We start from the raw sequence: 14,271 nt of genomic DNA, 5'->3' as shown, positions 1-14,271 counted from the left end.
ACTTGTATCTGCATATTTCACAGCAACTAGGGAAACTACAGGTGAATGATAAAAGTGACTCTGCACAGTGCCATCAAAAGTTCAGAGTAAATACATGAAAAATACCTTTTCCTCTAATCTTCAAATTACAGCAATATGCTGTTTTTAATTGATTTTTCAAATGTGATTTTTTTTTTTAAATTGACTTCCTTATGTAGTTATCTGTTCTGCAAAATAAGGCCTTCTGATTTTGAATATTAAAAGCATTGTTTCATTTAAATTGCCTGTTTACATTTTAAATCTTTTTAATATAAAATGACTTTTTTCCCATTGTAATGGTATGTTTTAAAATTAACTTTATTAAAAAGATAGAGTGGAGTAGTTTGATAGTATTTAGGCGCTCTCCATTCTAAAGCAGATCATACTAATTTTTATAAAACTTGTAAATTGCATTAGTAAACAAACTTTCTATGCCAAGGGTAAACCAATTGCTGTTCAAATACCTGTTAAAACTATTTCCCTCTCTATTCTCCACTTGCTATGTTAATTGTGTTCCAATATCCAGAGTTTAAAAAAAAAAATTTAGTGTATAAATCTGAGCAGTTCTGCAATCCTTATGTTGGTTAATGGGATGAAAGTTTGATCTGTTTTGCAAAATGGCTTGCTTATTGGAACATATTTGTCAGAATGCAGCACAACTGGGAGGAAATAGAGCAATGTAAAAAAACTGGCTAAACAGTTTTGAATATTAAGTATGTGGATATATAAATGGTCGTAACTACCAAATTTAATGAATTAATCAACATACAAGTGAAGTCTGCATCTTAAGTGTTGACATGTAATCTCACTGCATTTGTCATAAATGTTGGGGGTGAAATCCTAGCCCCACTCAAGTCAATGGCAAAACTCCCATTGACTTCTGTGGGGTCCATATTTCACTCTAGATGTTGGAGTATACAACTATTTTTATTCTACATCCTTGGATTGCCAAACAGTATAACTGGCTCAGATCGAGCCGTATGACACATTGGTATGCTGTCCTAGCAGATCCTAAACTGGCAACCTCTTAGGTGCTATGGTACTACACATCCTAAGTAATGAGGTTACAAAACAAAAGAGTAATTTGTCAAATTATGCACGATACAATTTAAGGTCCCTATATGGTGCCCTTCAATTGGATTTTCTGACATGATGCTTCATGTAGCATTCCTAGCAGAAGCCAAATCTAACATGCTGGCTTATAAATTGCTTGATGTATTTGTGGATTAATTGACATCTAGATTTTGCAGAATCTGAAATCTTTCACTTCATTTAAAAACTAACTCATGTTGGCTAACAGAACCTTCTGATGTGATCTACACTTGAGGCACTGTTTGTTCGATTCTGCAAATAACCTTAAGAGTGTAGAGGTGTGAGCACTCTTGCTTATTGCTGCTAGTGGGCTTTACAGTTAACTCCCCAATAACACAGATGTCAGACTACTTAATATCTGATTATTTTAGCTGATAAAGGAAAAGGTTTTAGAATGAAGCAGTGGTGGGGAAGGAATGAATGGGAGTTGGAATTTGAGTAGGTGCATGGAAGAAAATGCAGAGGGGAAAACAAAGCCTGAAAAGATCAATAACAAAGAACAGAAATAGCAGGTTCAACATAACTGAATGTTGCATTCAGTATTGCTGTGAACATACAGAAATCATATTCCTGATCACTTGAAGGCTCAGTTTTTCCAGTTCACTAAGGCCACTTGGTGTTGCTATAAATAATAGAATCAGAAATGTAATGCTGGAAAGGACCTTGAAAACCTCTAGTCTTTTCCCCTGTGCTGAGGCAGGATTAAGAACACTTAGACCAGGGGTTCTTAAACTGGGGCTCATGACCCCTCAGGGGGGTCACAAGGTTATTACAGGGGGCGTTGTGAGCTGTCAGCCTCTATCCCCAATTGCTTCCAGCATTTATAATAGTGTTAAATACAGGTTTGCTATGTGAAAGGGGTAACCAATACAAAAGTTTGAGGAAACACTGACTTAAACCATCCCTGACAGGTGTTTGTTTAAACCTGGCATTATCAGACTTTTTTTGTGGGAACCCCTTTTGAAGATATTTCAGGCTGTGATGACCCTCATACCATGCCACCATTACTTCTGCGCTGCTGCTGGTGGCAGTGCTGCTTCAGAGCAGGACACCCAGCCAACGGCCACCACTCTCTGGCTGTCCAGCTCTGAAGGCAGTGCAGAAGTAAGGGTGGCAATACTGTGATCCCCTTCTACCATATGCTTTTGTGACCCCTCTTTTGGGTGAATACCCTGTTCTTAAAAACCTTCAATAATGGAGATTCAACGACCTCCCTGGGCTACCTGTTCCAGTCCTTAACCATCTGTAGTTAAAAAGTATTTTCTGATATCTAACCTAAAACCCCTATGCTGCAAATTAAACGGACTTCTACTACTCCTGCCTTCAGGGGACATGAAGAACAGTTGATCACTAATTACTTTTTACATGTTTGAAGATGTAACATGTCTTCTCTCTCCCCTGCCATCTAAATTCAATGTCCAATTTCAATTTTTATTTGTACATCATGCTTTCTAGTCCTTTTATCACTTTTGTTGCTCTCCTGTGGATTTTTGCCAATTCATCTCTCTCAAAGTGCACTGCCCAAAATTAGGAACAATACTCCAGTTGAGGTCTCACTCCTGCTGAGTACAGAAGAACAACTACCTCCACCATTTACATATGACACTCCTGTTAATGCATCCCAGGATGACATTTGCCTTTTTTGCAGCAGCATCACACTGACATATTTAATTTGTGACCCATTCTACCCCCACAAATTGTTTTCTGCAGTACCACTTAACCAGTTCTTTCCCATTTTTCATTTGCTATGCAGTGCAAAATAGGTGTAAATCAGCTGATGCCTCAGAGGGGAAAATCCCTGCTGGTGTGGAGACCATATTGACACTACATCTTATATCACCCGCCATCTACATTGGTACTAGGGGGTGAGGCATAACTCAGCTCTGCTACACCCAATCCTCCATTGGCATACGGGACTTAGGCAAGTTCAGAGTACAACCGTTCCTGCTCTAACTTGCCTGGCAACTGAGGCTCTGAAGGGCTGCAACTGGCTCCCTTTGGCTACTACCTCCATTATGTTCAAGTACAGCTCAGCCATAGTGGAGAATGGAGATGTGACGGGTTAGATCACAGAAACCCCCTTGGGAACTGCCACCTGATGTGCCAAGACTACTACTGCCCCTGCTTTCCTGCCCAGTCAGCTTAGGACTTCAGTGCCCTGCCTGGTTTCAGCCAGACCCAGGTCTGAACCATGTCCCCTAACAGCTGTAGGCTTAACTGAAAGCAGCTTATACAGGGTAAACTCATAAATTGTCCACCCTCTATAACACTAATAGAGAGATATGCACAGTTGTTTGCCCCCCTCCCACCAAGTATTAATACATACTCTGGGTTAATTAATAAGTAAAAAGTGATTTTATTAAATACAGAAAGTAGGATTTAAGTGGTTCCAAGTAGTAACAGACAGAACAAAGTGAATTACCAAGCAAAATAAAATAAAACACGCAGGTCTATGTCTAATCAAACTGAATACAGATAAAAACCTCACCAGTTCCAGTAAACTCTCTTTAACATACTAGCCTCCTTCTAGTCTGGGTCCAGCAAACACTCGCACCCCCCTGTAGTTACTGTTCTTTGTTCCAGTTTCTTTCAGGTATCCTTGAGGGTGGAGAGGCTATCTCCTTAGCCAGCTGAAGACAAAATGGAGGGGTCTCCCACAGGCTAAATAGACCTTCTCTTGTGGGTGGAGACCCCCTCCTCTCCCCTATGCAAAATCCAGCTCCAAGATGGAGTTCTGGAGTCGCCTGAGCAAGTCACATGTTCATGCATGACTCTCAGGTTTTTTGTTTGTTTGTTTTTGACTTGATCATATTTATATTCTGTTTGCACACTAAAGTCCAGAACAATAATATACTGTGACAGGGTCAGGCCAGATCACTACAGGAGACTGATTCTATTAGGATCCGGGAAGTGCTAAAGAATCCCCCTCCAGCCTAAGAGGGGAATCCACAGGACCTGGAAACCAAATAAGTACAGGGAACAACTAATGAAATAACAGGGACAGGAGTGTGGTCAAAGGGTCAAACGAAGGGAACCGGATGGGGACACCGAGCAGAGAACCCCGGACAGCGCCCACTGCTCCTCAAAGGCGTCAAGGGAGTCAGTGGACATTGCCACAGGCAGATGCCATTGCCCACATGGTATCCTGAATGTCTCCAGGAAGACTTCTTATGTGGATTGGAGCATTCAAGATGCATTGTTCCTTAAGTGCTTCTTGATTGGGCACGTAACTTTGCAAATTCCTTTCTCCAGGAACTGACCAAATGCTCTACTAAGGTTATTTAGAAATCAAGCCAGTACACGGCCAATATTCATAACTTTGAATACAAAAATGATACATGCATACAAGTAGGATTAATAGATTCAGTAAATCATAACCTTTACATAGATATGTTACATGGCATATGTAGCACAGAATATATTCCAGTTATGTCATATATATTCATAAGCATATTTCCATAAAGCCTTATGGGGGGCACCGTCACAGAGACCAACATCTATATCCCTCTCCAAACCTCATTTACTCTTGATTTAATCTAGTCCAGTATTTCTCATCTGGTGGACTGTGAGGCACTGAAAAAATGTATTACAAACTAAAAGCAAAGAATCTTGCACCCTGCTCCTGTGCACATCCTTACCCTCCTTCAAGGTAAGTATGCTTTGTCAACCTCTTGGAATACTCACACGAATCATAGGGTTAGCATTGATATATTTTGTTCTTTTATAGTAAACATAAGGGCATGGGGGAAAAATGTGTGCTGAAAAAGGGGCCACCAAACTAAAAAGGTTTAGAAACAGTGGTCTAGTTCAAGCACTGGAGCTAGATGTAGAAATTACTCGTTGAAGTTCTATGTCCTGTGCTATACCCAAAAGGTAAGACTAGATTATCAAAATTGTTCCTTCTGGCTGTAAAATCTGTGAAGAGCCTACCAAATCTAAGAAATTCAACACTACCAACATAAGACAGATTTTGAGACAAACCAAACTAATAGAAATTTATAAATCAATTCTCCCTCTCCCCTTGATTTTTTTAAAAGATAACTTACCAATAAATAAATACAAAAACACTAAAGAAAAGGGCAAGGCTATCTCTTTAGGTAGGTATTTATGTGGCCCCCCCATCACTTTATCTGATTATTTTGTGCCAAACATGCTTCATGATCATTCAGTATGACCCTATATTAACAGCATTAATATTAAATGGAATAAATTGGAATGTCAAGTAACATCCCTATGGGTACTCCACTGCAGATGCTCATGTGCCTTTGATTGGAGATTTTCATAGCAATGCCTGTGTGGCCTGCACTTTCACTCCAGCCGTCCTTGTGCCCCGTACAGAGGATATATAGAGCTGTGTAGATGAACTGCCCCGAGTTCCTTCTCAATCACCCACCTGAGACAGAGCATCTAGTGTACCACTTAGCTTATACCTTAACCATACATTCTTAGGGTATGTCTACACTATGAAATTAGGTTGATTTTATGGAAGTCGATTTTTAGAAATCGATTTTATACAGTCGATTGCATATGTCCACACTAAGTGCATGAAGTTGGCGGAGTGCATCCTCACCACCGTGGCTAGCATCGACTTATGGATTGGTGCACTGTGGGTAGCTATCCCGCAGTCTCTGCCACCCATTGGAATTCTGGGTTAAGCTCCCAATGCCTAATGGAACAAAAACATTGTCACAGGTGGTTTTGGGTACATGTCATCAGTCACCCCTCCCTCTGTGACAGCAACGGCAGACAATCGTTTCGTGCCTTTTTCCCATGCAGACACCATACCACAGCAAGCACGGAGCCCGCTCATCTCATCTCAGCTCAGCGTCACCACTGCTCTTGTCAGCAGATGGTTCAGTATGACTGCTAACCGTCATCATCCACCGCTTCCGCTGCAACTCTGCTCTCCTGCTCTTGTAAATGAGCTCAGTCTCAATAGCAAATTTCTCCATGTTGTCGTCATTCACCGCTTCCGCTGCAACTCTGCTCTCCTGCTCTCCTGGTGCCATGAATCCACCTCGCAGGTCCTCTTGTCATTCTATATACATATCTATTCTCGTGGCATCCATCGTCATCCACCGCTTCTGCTGCAACTCTGCTCTCCTGCAGACGCCATACCACGGCAAGCATGGAGCCGGCTCAGCTCACCGCTGCTGTTGTGAGCATTGTAAACACCGCGTGCATTATCCTGGAGTAGATGCAGAACCGGGCTAAGAGACGCCAGCATGAGGACGATTTTGATGAGGACATAGACACAGACGTTCATGACAGCACGGGCTGTGGCAACTGGGACATCGTGGTGGCAATGGGGCTGGTTGATACAGTGGAACGCTGATTCTGGGCCCGGCAAACAAGCACAGACTGGTGGGACCGCATAGTATTGCAGGTATGGGATGATTCACAGTGGTTGTGAAATTTTTGAATGTGTAAGGCCACTTTCCTGGAACTCTGTGAGTTGCTTTCCCATGCCTGAAGCACAGGAATACCAAGATGAGAGCTGTCCTGACAGTTGAGAAGTGAGTGGCGATAGCCCTGTGGAAGCTTGCTACACCAGACTGCTACCAGTCAATCGGGAATCAATTTGGAGTGGGCAAATCTACTGTGCGGGCTGCTGTGATCCAAGTAGCCAATGCAATCACTAATGTTCTGTTATCAAGGGTAGTGACTCTGGGAAATATGCAGGTCATAGTGGATGGCTTTGCTGCAATCGGTTTCCCTAACTGTGGTGGGGCGACAGATGGAACGCATATCCCTATCTTGGCACCCGACCATCTTGCCAACCAGTACATAAACTGCAAGGGGTACTTCTCAATGGTGCTGCAAGCACTGGTGGATCACAAGGGATGTTTCACCAATATCAACATGGGATGGCTGGGAAAGGTGCACGACGCTCGCATCTTTAGGAACTCCGGGCTGTTCGAGCAGCTGCAAAAAGGAACTTACTTCCCAGACCAGATGTTGAAATGCCAATAGTTATCCTTGGGAACCCAGCTTACCCCTTGCTCCCATGGCTCATGAAGCCGTACACAGGCAGCCTGGACAGTAGTAAGGAGCAGTTCAACTACAGGCTGAGCAAGTGCAGAATGGTGGTAGAATATGCCTTTGAAAGTTTAAAAGCTCGCTGGCGCTGTTTGCTGACTAGGTCAGACCTCAGCGCAACCAACATTCCCATTGTTATTGCTGCTTGCTGTGTGCTCCATAATATCTGTGAGAGTAAAGGGGGGACTTTTATGATGGGGTGGGAGGTTGAGGAAAATTGCCTGGCACCCGATTTTGAGGAGCCAGACACCAGGGCAATTAGAAGAGCACAGCAAGGCATGCTGCAGATCAGAGAGGCTTTGAAAACCAGTTTCATGACTGGCCAGACTTCGCTGTGACAGTTGTGTGTATTTCTCCTTGATGCAAACCCACCCCTTTGTTGATTTTAATTCCCTGTAAGCCAGCCACCCTCCCCCCTTTGAAATAAAGTAACTATTGTTTTGAAACCATGCATTCTTTCTTTATTAATTTTTTAAAAAGGGAAATAACTGACAAAGTAGTTCGGGTGGGGTGGAGTGGGGGAGGAGGGAAGGACAAGGCCACATTGCTTATTGTAGCCACACTGCAAATCAAACTGTTTGAATGACAGCCTTCTGTTGCTTGGGCCATCCTCTGGAGTGGAGTGGCTGAGTGCCCGGGGCCTCCCCCCATGCGTTCTTGGGCGTCTGGGTGAGGAGGATATGGAACTTGGGGAGGAGGTCAGGCGATTGTACAATGGATGCAGCGGGGGTCTGTGCTCTTGTTGGCTTTCCTGCAGCTGCACCAGATGCTTCATCATGTCCATTTGCTCCCCCATTAGCCTTAGCATCGCTTCCTGCCTCCGCTCTTTGCGCTCACTTAATGCTTTCCTAGCCTCTAATACTGAATGCCTCCATGCATTCAGCTGTGCCCTATCAGTGCGGGACGACTGCATGAGCTCGGAAAACATGTCATCGCGAGTGCGTTTTTTTCGCCTTCTAATCTGCGATAACCTCAGAGATGGAGATGATAGGGGGAGCCTAGAAACATTTGCACCTGGGGGGAGATAAAAAGGGAGAGTAAAATTTAAGATGATACATTTCTGAGAACAAAAGGGAGACTCTTTCACAGTGAATCAAGCACTTCACAGCAGACAGCACATGTGCTTTAGGTACAAGGTCATATTTTGCCTTTTATATTGAGCGCCTGCTGGTATGGTGACACATCGCACATGGCTGGGCAACAGAATTCGGTTTCCATGAAGCCATGGTAAGGCAAAGGGTACGCGGGGTTGGCTTCTTAAGCATAACATGTAGGAATGGTTTCAAACTGCAGCACCATCCTTTCCCATAGCAAGCAATGGGTTGGGTTTCACATTTAAAAGGAGGGGCTGCGGTTTTCGGGTGGATGTGCAGCACACACCTCCCCTCACCCCACCGCATGGGTATTCTCCGGGATGATCCCTTTTAGCCAAGCGCAAACAGCCCAGCATGAATGGGGTCCTTTTACTGTTCCCTTACAAAAATTCCCCTATTTCAACAAGGTGACCATAAATGATATCACTCTCCTGAGGCTAACACAGAAAGATATAGACTGAATGTTGCTTGAATGCGAGCAAAACCCAGGACCATTCGCTGCCATGCTTTGTGCTGCAATGATTCCAGAATACTTTCAGAGGACCTCCAGGAGAGCTTCATGGAGATGTCCCTGGAGGATTCCTGCTCCATCTCCAGACACGTGAACAGACTTTTCCAGTAGCTGTACTGGCCACGAATGCATTCCAATTCTTCAGGGAAAATCAAATATTAAACACTATTGCTTTTAAACCCTGTACTGTAGTTACAAATATGCACTCACCAGAGGTGCCTTCTTCAGCTTCAGGGTCGGGGATCCCGCCTTCAGAGGGTATTGGCTTCAGGGTGATGAAAAGGTTCTGGCTGCCGGGGAGAACGGATTCACCACTTGCCAGCTGTGCATTTTCCTCCTCCTCCTCTTCTTCATCCACAAAATCCTCCTCCCTGTTGCGGGAGACTCCCCCCTTGCAGGTATCCACGGACAGTGGTGGGGTAGTGGTAGGGTCCCCTCCTAGAATGGCATGCAGCTGATCATAGAAGCGGCATGCATGGGGCTCTGACCCGGAGTGACCATTTGCCTCCTTTGTCTTTTGGTAAGCCTGCCTCAGCTCCTTAACTTTCACGCGGCACTGCCTGTTAGGGGGCTTATTCCTTCACCCACTTACTTCCCTGGTCCTTCTCACATGAACAGAGAGCAACAATACCTGAAGTCCAAAGGTGCAAACAATTTGATGTTTATTGGGGTGAACTTCCAGCAAGCATGATTCCAGTTTCCTTCCTTAGTGTCTCCCTTCCCAACTCTGACACCACAGAGCCTTACCTGTGTCCCTGTTCCCATTCCCCCTCCTTAGCAAAACATGACTCCAATTTCCCCACCCCCATTCCCTGTTCCCATTCCCCGCCCCTTCCTGATTGACTGCAGACTATATAGTAAAACTTGAGTACTGCTTAGCTATACCTTAACCTATCATTTTACTGAAATTTAACTAACCAATCCTAACATATTGTAACATGATTATTTAACCAATTATATCCCACCACCTTAATTAGTTTACACCCAACAAAATTAATTATACAGCAGACAGGAACAATCACAGAACCAGATAGAGATTATGCAGACAAACAATAGGGAAATGGGGTGATAGATCTACAAAGAAATGAGGATTTCACATCCTAGCTATTGATAAGTGAGTTCTTGCCAGACAGGATGTTATCAAACTAAGTTTCCTTTTACATTTTCTACGCACTTCCCTTTCTCTGGAGGTGATAGGCACTATCAGGACAGGATTGTATTCCTCACAGCCCAACAGCACCTTATTTCAATGTGACTAGTTTGGAATGTGAGGATGTGACCGTTTGCTTCCCAGCTTATGGCTGCCTCTGCTGCTTAGCCAAAGACCTTAGCCTAAGAACAGGGCCCCAGACTGTCACAGTAAGCGAAGGCCCTTACACCAGCAGACAGTGATTTTGAGTCTTTCTTTTATACCTCTATAACAAGTTAAGTGATAAGAATACACCTAAATTAGAGTATAGGCCTTTACAGACAGGCCTGAATATCTATATCTGAACACTGCCGTGCGTCCCTGTTGTAGCCTCTCTCCAACATGCCCTGTGAGATTTTGGCAAATATATTGGCATTTCTTCTTTTTGATCGGCGTTCTGCCTGCATAGATGCTTCTCCCCATACAGCAATCAGATCCAGTGTCTCCCTTTTGGTCCATGCTGGAGCTCGTTTGAGATCCTAGGGGGACTGCATGGTCACCTGTGCTGCTGAGTTTGCCACACTGACCAAACAGGAAATGAAATTCAAAAGTTCCCGGGGCTTTTCCTGTGTACCTAGCTACTGCATCAGAGTTCAAAGTGCTGTCCAGAGCAGTCACAATGGAGCACTCTGGGATAGCTCCCGGAGGCCAATACCGTCAATTTGTGTCCACACTACCCCAAATTCAACCCAGTGAGGTTGATTTTAGCACTACTCCCCTCGCTGGGGAGGAGTACAGAAGTTGATTTTAAGAGCCCTTTAAGTCAACGGAATGGGGTTGGTTGTGTACATGCATTCATTTTAAAATCGACCTAATGAGGCTAAATTCGACCTAACCCCATAATGTAGACCAGGCCTTAATGTTAATTTATATTAGTTTTACACCTCTTTGGGTTTAAGGGGTCCCTTCCCCCCGCCCTCTTGCCTGAGGGGCTTTCTCAGGGGCTGCATCGCTGAGGTGTGTAGAGATCCTTGGGATTCAAGCACTGCCTCTCCTGCTGGGGATCAATCTCTGTGATTGACACACTTGGTGCCTTCGCTGTTTGGAAGATACCTACATAGCTCTGAAGTGCAAGATCTGCCCTCTTTTAAAATCACATCTCAAAAAAATAGGAAGATTGTTTTGGCTCATTATGACAGTACCCTGTCAATCTCCATATCCCAGTCCCTGAGATCTTCATAGGAGAAGAGTAAGGCAGACACTGACAAGGTTCTAAATAAGAGGCATTCTAGAACTCCTAACAGACAGCCTCCATCAAAGAGTAGCCAATTACCCTAGAGACTGACCACTTTAGAGACCTCTTGTGTCCCAGTACTGGGAGCTCTTCAGACTTTCAATTCTTCAAAAAAAATCATGGTGTGTCAGAAACCAACCCAGGTAGGTTGGGAAGGGATGGTGTGTGTCCCTAGTGTCTGTTTGCCAGAAGCTGGGAATGGGGACAGGAGATGGTTCACACTTGATTGCCTGTTCTGTTCATTCCCTCTGAAGCACCTGGCATTGGCCACTGTTGGAAGACAGGATACTGGACTAGATGGACCTTTGGTCTGACCCAGTATGGCCGTTCTTATGTACCATCTAAGCATGATTGCTTTATCGAAGCGCCCAAGCACTCTGGCTTTCAGACTACCTTCAGACTCTTCGGTGTCAGTAACCAGATGGTATCTCAGAAGTCATCAATGTCCTCACTACCAGTGTCATCTGTCAAACATGTATTGCTGAAACAGCACCCTCAGTACAAACGCCATCTTCTAAAATGGAACCACTGAAGCATTCAGCTCTCTTGGTACTGACACCAGCTGCTACAAAGCCTCATATTACCTTGGCTCACGTATATCAGGTACCTCAGGAAGTTTGACACCCCAAGGACTTGTATATTTTTGATGCGATAGAATCTCTACTGTTAATGGATTCTGAATAACTAGGTCACCAGACCTTATTTTTTCCTAGGAGCACCTGATATCCAACACCTACCTCAGGACAGACAGCCATCCTCACCATCATTGTCCGCCCCACCCTGGGACTATGTCGAGGATGATTCCTTAGACTCCCAGATTTTGGTACAGGGGTCTCCTGTCTATCATTAAAGGGACATTTTCCCTATCACTGTCCCTTGCATGGAAATTCTTAGGGAAAAAAAATTGTATGTCCCTTCTCACTGGCATTACCAACATTGGATGCCCCCTCTTTTGCCTTATGATCCACCTCAGTAGCCACACTGGGACACTTGGGCTGCCCATCATCAGTAGTCCTGAAGACCTAGCTCCTCTTGAGGAGATCACTGAAGGAGATATTCTCCTGCTACATCACTCCTTTCTCAACATCCCCAACCTCAGGAGGAATCTTTTGAGGAGCAAGAGGTTGCAGTGGACAAAGTGATGACTACTGCAGACTAATATTTCATCACTGTTGCCAGATGAAGTGGTAATGCCTCTCCTTCCCACGTTCTCTTACTGAAATTTTTAAACAGTTTCAGTAACTGATGAAAAACATTGCTGACTCATTAGAGATTCTGTTAGAGAAAGTCCATGAGTTACAACATAAACTGTTGGACATTTTGCATACATTTTGCTCTAGTTGTGTGGCTCTACCAGGGAATGATACCTTAGTGAATCCTGCTAAGACCATCTGGCAAACTCTTGCCACCACACCACCCAGATGAAAATGGGCCAATAAATGTATTAGGTTATGGTGAAAAATTTGGAATTTTTGTTTTCACACCCTGTGCCAAATTCTTTAGTTGTGGACAGGTTTCAGAGTAGCAGCCGTGTTAGTCTGTATCCGTAAAAAGAAAAGGAAGACTTGTGGCACCTTAGAGACTAACAAATTTATTTGAGCATAAGCTTTCGTGACCTACAGCTCACTTCACCAGATGTGTCAATGAACATGACAGATGACATCACACAAGGCGGGTGGTGGTGGTCGGGGACTCTCTCCTCAGGGGGACTGAGTCATCTATCTGTCGCCCCGACCGGGAAAACCGAGAAGTCTGCTGCTTGCCAGGAGCTAGGATTCACGATGTGACGGAGAGACTGCCGAGACTCATCAAGCCCTCGGATCGCCACCCGTTCCTGCTTCTCCACGTGGGCACCAATGATATTGCCAAGAATGACCTTGAGCGGATCACTGCAGACTATGTGGCTCTGGGAAGAAGTATAATGGAGTTTGAGGCGCAAGTGGTGTTCTCGTCCATCCTCCCCGTGGAAGGAAAAGGCCTGGGTAGAGACCGTCGAACCGTGGAAGTCAACGAATGGCTACGCAGGTAGTGTCGGAGAGAAGGCTTTGGATTCTTTGACCATTGGATTGTGTTCCAAGAAGGAGGAGTGCTAGGCAGAGACGGGCTCCACCTAACGAAGAGAGGGAAGAGCATCTTCGCAAGCAGGCTGGCTAACCTAGTGAGGAGGGCTTTAAACTAGGTCCACCGGGGGAAGGAGACCAAAGCCCTGAGGTAAGTGGGGAAGTGGGATACCGGGAGGAAGCACAAGCAGGAGCGCGCGAGAGGGCAGGGCTCCTGCCTCATACTGAGAAAGAGGGACGATCAGCGAGTTATCACAAGTGCCTATACACAAATGCAAGAAGCCTGGGAAACAAGCAGGGAGAACTAGAATTCCTGGCACAGTCAAGGAATTATGATGTGATTGGAATAACAGAGACTTGGTGGGATAACTCACATGACTGGAGTACTGTCATGGATGGATATAAACTGTTCAGGAAGGACAGGCAGGGCAGAAAAGGTGGGGGAGTTGCACTGTATGTAAGGGAGCAGTATGACTGCTCAGAGCTCAAGTATGAAACTCTAGAAAAACCTGAGTGTCTCTGGATTAAGTTTAGAAGTGTGAGCAACAAGGGTGATGTCGTGGTGGGAGTCTGCTATAGACAACCGGCCCAGGGGGATGAGGTGGACGAGGCTTTCTTCTGGCAACTCACGGAAGTTAGTAGATCGCAGGCCCTGGTTCTCAGGGGAGACTTCAACCACCCTGATATCTGCTAGGAGAGCAATACAGCGGTGCACAGACAATCCAGGAAGTTTTTGGAAAGTGTAGGCAACAATTTCCTGGTGCAAGTGCTAGAGGAACCATCTAGGGGCAGAGCTCTTCTTGTCCTGCTGCTCACAAACTGGGAATAATTAGTAGGGGAAGCTAAAGTGGATGGGAACCTGAGAGGCAGTGACCATGAGATGGTCGAGTTCAGGATCCTGACACACGGAAGAAAGGAGAGCAGCAGAATACGGACCCTGGACTTCAGAAAAGCAGACTTTGACAACCTCAGGGAACTGATGGGCAGGATCCCCTGGGAGAATAACATGAGGGGGAAAGGAGTCCAGGAGAGCT

The sequence above is a fragment of the Natator depressus genome, chromosome 3 (genome assembly GCF_965152275.1).
Source record: "Natator depressus isolate rNatDep1 chromosome 3, rNatDep2.hap1, whole genome shotgun sequence".
NCBI lineage: Eukaryota > Metazoa > Chordata > Testudines > Cheloniidae > Natator > Natator depressus.
Note: the sequence above shows the minus strand (reverse complement) of the source record.